At 48.7% G+C, this 5,907-nt stretch overlaps 1 long non-coding RNA gene across 2 annotated transcripts in view; it reads left to right on the forward strand.

Annotated features, from left to right (window-relative positions):
• Positions 1-3,106: 3,106 nt before the first annotated feature.
• LOC132009687 (uncharacterized) overlaps positions 3,107-5,907 on the forward strand; it is a 9,549-nt gene continuing 6,748 nt past the window's right edge. Inside the window, exons 1-3 of one of the 2 annotated variants that reach the window (XR_009402035.1) lie at positions 3,107-3,598; positions 4,489-4,579; positions 4,794-4,981. This is a non-coding gene — a long non-coding RNA (uncharacterized LOC132009687). The remainder of the gene's footprint in view (positions 3,599-4,488; positions 4,580-4,793; positions 4,982-5,907) is intronic. The other variant, XR_009402034.1, reaches the window with a different exon arrangement.

Genomic DNA, 5,907 nt, shown 5'->3' on the forward strand with positions numbered 1-5,907 from the left:
GGTGGCTCAGTGGGTTAAAGCCTCTGCCTTCTGCTCAGGTCATGATCCCAGGGTCCTGGGATGGAGCCCCATATCGGGCTCTACTCAGCGGGGAGCCTGCTTCCCTTCCTCTCTCTCTGCCTACCTGTGATCTCTGTCAAATAAATAAATAAAAATCTTTAAAAATAATCTTAAAAAAAAGACATAGTGTGGAACATTTTAGTTACCACTGAAATTTATTACAATGGAACTAATTTTGATATGTTGTTATTAAACAGCGTTCACAGTTTACATTAGTTGTCACTCTCGATGTTGTACATTTAAAAAAAAAAAAAAAGTTCTAGCGGGCGCCTGCGTGGCTCAGTGGGTTAAACCTCTGCCTTCAGCTCAGGTCATGATCTCAGGGTCCTGGGATCAAACCCCGCATGGGGCTATATGCTTGGCAGGGAGCCTGCCTCCCCCTCTCTCTCTGCCTGCCTCTCTGCCTACTTGTGACCTCTCTCTCTGTCAAATAAATAAATAAAATCTTAAAAAAACAAAAACAAAAACCAAGCTTTAGGGATGTCTAGGTGGTTCAGTTCATTAAAACATCTACCTTCTGGGACGTCTGGGTGGCTCAGTGGATTAATGCCTCTGCCTTCGGCTCAGGTCATGGTCCCGGGGTCCTGGGATCGAGCCCCGTATCAGGCTCTCTGCTCAGCAGGGAGCCTGCTTCCCTTCTTCTCTCTCTCTGCCTACTTGTGATCTCTGATGGTCAAATAAATAAATAAAATCTTTAAAAAAAAAATCTGCCTTCAGCTCAGGTCAGGATCCCTGGGTCCCGGGATCAAGCTCCACGTCCAGCTCTCTGCTCAGCAGGAAACCTGCTTATCTCTCTCCCTCTGTTGTGGCTCCCCCAGCTTGTGCTCTTTCAAATACATCTTTAAAAAAAATAAAAATAGGGGCGCCTGGGTGGCTCAGTAGGTTGAAGCCTTTGCCTTTGGCTCAGGTCATGGTCTCAGGGTCCTAGGATCGAGCCCCGCATCGGGCTCTCTGCTCAGTGGGGAACCTGCTTCCTCCAATCTCTCTGCCTGCCTCTCTGCCTACTTGTAATCTTTGTCTATCAAATAAATAAATAAAATCTTTAAAAAAATTTTAAAAATAGGGGCGCCTGGGTGGCTCAGTGGGTTAAGCCGTTGCCTTCAGCTCAGGTCATGATCTCAGGGTCCTGGGATCGAGTCCCGCATCGGGCTCTCTGCTCAGCGGGGAGCCTGCTTCCTCCTCTCTCTGCCTGCCTCTCTGCCTACTTGTGATCTCTCTGTCAAATAAATAAATAAAATCTTTAAAAAAAATTTAAAAAATAAAAATAAAAATAAAATACGCCTCATTTTTCAGACCAGTTTCAGGTTCACAGCAGAATTGAGAAGGTACAGAGATTTCCTACACACCTCCTGCCCCCCATTACCATCATCCCCTGCCAGAATGGTATTTCCTTGCAACTGATAAGCCTCCATTCACACATCATTACCACCCAAAGTCCCCAGTTTGCATTAGGGTTCACTCTTGGTGCTACACTTTCCAGAAATTTAGATAAATGTGGAATGACAGGTATCCATCACTAGAGTTCATACAGATTATTTTCACTGCCCTAAAAATCCCCTGGGCCCCACCAATTCAGCCCTCCCCCAGCCCCATCAACCCCTAGAAACCACTGATCTTTTTACTGTCTGCGGTTTTGCCTCTTCCAGAATGCCATAGAGCTGGAATCCTACAGTCTGTAGCCTTTACAGGCTGGCTTCATTTACTTAGTGATGTGCATTTAAGGTTCTGCCATGTCTTTTCGTAGAATAGCTCATCTCTTTTTAGTGCTAATATTTCTGGATGGACCAGGAGGATGTGCTTATTTATCCACTTGTTTCAAAAGCTGGGGGCTTTCAAGTTTTGACAAGTTTTTGTGTGGACATTAAAAAAAAGATTTAACTGGGCGCCTGGGTGGCTCAGTGGGTTAAGCTGCTGCCTTTGGCTCAGGTCATGATCTCAGGGTCTTGGGATCGAGTCCCACATCGGGCTCTTTGCTCTCTGCCTACTTGTGATCTCTCTCTGTGAAATAAATAAATAAATAAATAAATCTTTAAAAAAGGAGATTTAACTAATTAAATGAATTAATAATCTAATTAAATTAATTAATTAAACTACTTAATTTAGGAAGTGGGGGAGGTGCAGAAGGAGAGAGAGAATCTTTGTTTTTGAAAGATTTTATTTATTTATTTGACAGAGAGAGACACAGCGAGAGAGGGAACACAGCACAGGAAGGGGAGAGGGAGAAGCAGGCTTCCTGCGGAGCAGGGAGCCCGATGCAGGACCGGAACCTAGGACTCTGGGATCATGACCTGAGCTGAAGGCAGATGCTTAATGACTGAGCCACCCAGGTGCCCCAAGAGAGAGAATCTTAAGCAAATTCCACATCAAACCCAGAGTCCAAAGCAGGGCTCAATCCTGGGACCTGAAGATCACGATCTGAGCCGAAATCAAGAGCCAGACGCTCAACTGACTGAGCCCCCCCGGGCGCCCCATGTGCGGACATAGTTTTTAACTCATTTCTGTAAATACCAAGGAGCATGATTGCTGGGTGATATGGTAAGAGTTAAGTTTGGCTTTGTAAGAATTGCCCAACTATCTTCTGAAATGGTCGTACCATTCTGCATTCCCATTCGTATTTTAATTTACAGACCGGTGGCCTAAAATGGCAGGTGGTCCCAGGAAGGGTTACACAGGTGTGAGCCATTATTGCCTGTACTCCTAGTGGTTCCTTAACACCGGCTTCTTTTAGCATGCAATATCCTTCAGCTTACTAAGCTCATTTCTTCAACAATTTTTTTTCAAGATTTTATTTATTTATCTGACACAGAGAGAGATAGCACAAGTAGGCAGAGAGGCAGGCAGAGAGTGGGGGTGGGGGAAGCAGGCTCCCCGCTGAGCAGAGAGCCCAATGCGGGGCTCGATCCCAGGACCCTGAGATCATGACCTGAGCAGAAGGCAGAGGCTTAACCCACTGAGCCACCCAGGCGACCCCCACCTTTTTTTTTTAAAAGATTTTGTTTATTTGACAGAGAGATACAGCGAGAGAGAGAACACAAGCAGGGCCAGCGGGAGGAGAAGCAGGCTCCCTGCTGAGCAAGGAGCCCCAGGAAGGGCCCAGTCCCAGGATCCCAGGACCCTGAGATCATGACCTGAGCCAATGGCAGGTACTTAAGGACTAAGCCAAGGAGGCGCCCCTCTTCCACACCTTTTAAAGAAGCCTTCTCAAGTGCTCCTCTTTGTCCCAACAGAAGAGGGTGTCTAACCAGTCTGGGCAGGGCATCAAGTTAAGTTTGAGCTGAGTCCTTGTGGGCGCCAAGGAGGGAGGCCGGGTGGGGAGGGAGGCGAGTCTGAGGGCAGTCATGCTGAAGGGTTGTGTGTGGACACCTGAAGACCAGAAAAAAACGAAAGGGGCCCCAGGGTCAGGTGCGCACAGCTGCTGTTTTGAAGCAGGTGGAGGAAGGATTGAAAAGAACTGCAGGTAGGGGAGGGGAGCGGGGCCGCACGGGGCACAGTCGGAAGCTGGGGCCGCATTCTGAGGCATCCGGGACTGATTAAACAGGTAAAACCTACACTTAGTCTAAAAGGGGTAGTTCTCCATTCCCAGATGGTTGCTCCTCCCAGTCACGAGACCAGAGCGGAGCTGGTCGGGGCCTGCGCCTCTCTCCCCCGTTCTGTACCCCCACCCCCCCAACCCCCCGCCCCGGCCATCTGTGATCCATGACAAGTTCCTTAACCTGCCTCGCCTGGGAAGAGGCCACTGGGGCGATCACAGGCGGAATCTGCTCAGGTTGCCAAGAGGATTTCATCCCAGATCCCAGTCCCGGGGCCAGAGGGACAGCCTCACCTGGGAGCTCGCGGGCCATTCGGGTTCTGAAGCCCCGCCCCAGATCTGCTCTGTGGGTGTGGCCCAATCCTCTGAAGGGTGATAGGAAGGGTGATAGACCCTCCGAGGCATTCTGGTAGCCACTCTAAAAATGTGGATTCTGTGGGGCGCCCTGGTGGCTCAGTGGGTTAAAATTTCTGCCTTCGGCTTAGGTCATGGTCTCAAGGGTCCTGGGATGTTTCCCGCATCAAGCCCCCCATCAAGCCCCCCATCGTGCTCTCTGCTCGGCAGGGAGCCTGCTTCCCCTTCTCTCTGCCTCCCTCGCTGCCTGCTTGTGATCTCTGTCTGTCAAATAAATAAATAAAATCTTTTTTAAAAAAAATGTGGATTCTAGCACACACTTAAATCTGGAATTTAAAAAAAAAGGTAATTTTAATCACATGGTCACAATAGCTGGAAATTGCTTGCTGGAAGGACCCTGACTTTCTCCGAGATTTGGCAAGCAGGCAGGGTAGGTTGGGGAGTCCGTGGGTTTGCCCCCCTGGAGTCACTGCTTCCTCCGTTGTTCACAGATTTTCCAGATGGTAAGACTAACATTGTGCTTTTTATAAAAATACAAATTCCAGATGTCCACCAGCGAGGGTCTCAGAACCTCCAGGAGCTTCTCCAGGCTTGGGATTGGAACAGCCCCCTTGCCGGGGTGCCTACTTGGCCAAGGTGGGAAGCCCTGCTCAGGCGAGTGCTTTGCTGATTTCTCTAGAATGTATCCTCTGTCAGGGCAGAGGAGTGCCACAATACAGATGAATGAATCAAGCGACGAGTTAAACTGTTTTTGTTCAGTTGTCTTGTTCCCCATTGTGACTGTAACTCCCAGAGGGGAGAACCTCTTTCCTTTTTTAATTTTTTTAATATTAATTTTAATTTTTTCGAGGACCAGAAGGGCAGAAGGCGAGAGGGAGAGAAACCCAAGCCGGCCCCATGCCCGGCGGGGAGCCAGACATGGGGCTCGATCTCACAACCCTGTGATCACCACCTGAGTCGAAACCAAGAGTCGGACGCCTCACCGACTGAGCCACTGGGTGCCCCGCTTTCCTTTATAATTTTCTTCTAGCAACTGAGGTACGATTATCACAGAGAAGGGACCTAGCAAGTCTTTCGAGATCACTAATAAGCAGATGCATCTACTCGTGTGTTCATTGGCCCAAATTCATGCACCCACCGCCGGCCGGGTGGAGTGAAATAAGCAGACTTTCCACACAGCTCAGGGTACAAAAGCCAGGTAGTGAGTTCTCTAGACTGTAGAGCGCTGTGGAAGTTTCCTACAGACTCTGAGGCAGAGTGACGCTGTGAGGACTGATGCCCTGACCAGATCCCATGGCTGCTTCTGCTGATTCTTCAGGGGGGAAACTCAGAAGGGCCACAAGAAGTATGGTTACACACACACACACACACACACACACACACACACACGCTCACTCCCAAGAACAGGAGAGCCCAAATAGGCCCAAATGGATATGGAAGGCCTCTGAACCCAAGTTTTCCTGGTAAACATTGTCCTAAGCACTTTACCTGCTTCTCTGTATGGAAGCTTAGAACCACTGAGAAAATACAAGTCAGTGATCAGCAGCTTTGCTTTTTTTAATCTCATGGTATTATGTTTATCAGAATTTTCACCCCAGAGAGCTGTAAGATCTTTATCTATATTTTAAAAACTCTTTAGGGACGCCTGGGTGGCTCAGTCAGTTAAGTGCCTGCCTTGTGCTCAGGTCACGATCCCCCGTTCTTGGGATCGAGCTCTCCCCCGCAATCGGGCTCCCTGCTCAGTGGGGAGCCTGCTTCTCCCTCTCCCTCTGCTGCTCCCCCTGCTTGTGCTCTCTCTGTTAACTAAATAAATAAAATATTTTTTTTTAATTTTTTTATTAAAGATTTTATTTATTTGACAGAGACAGGAAGAGAGGGAACACAAGCAGGGGGAGTAGGAGAGGGAGAAGCAGGCTTCTCGCTGAGCAGGGAGCCTGATGTGGGGCTCGATCCCAGGACCCTGG

The sequence above is a fragment of the Mustela nigripes genome, chromosome 2 (assembly GCF_022355385.1).
Source record: "Mustela nigripes isolate SB6536 chromosome 2, MUSNIG.SB6536, whole genome shotgun sequence".
Taxonomy (NCBI): Eukaryota; Metazoa; Chordata; class Mammalia; order Carnivora; family Mustelidae; genus Mustela; species Mustela nigripes.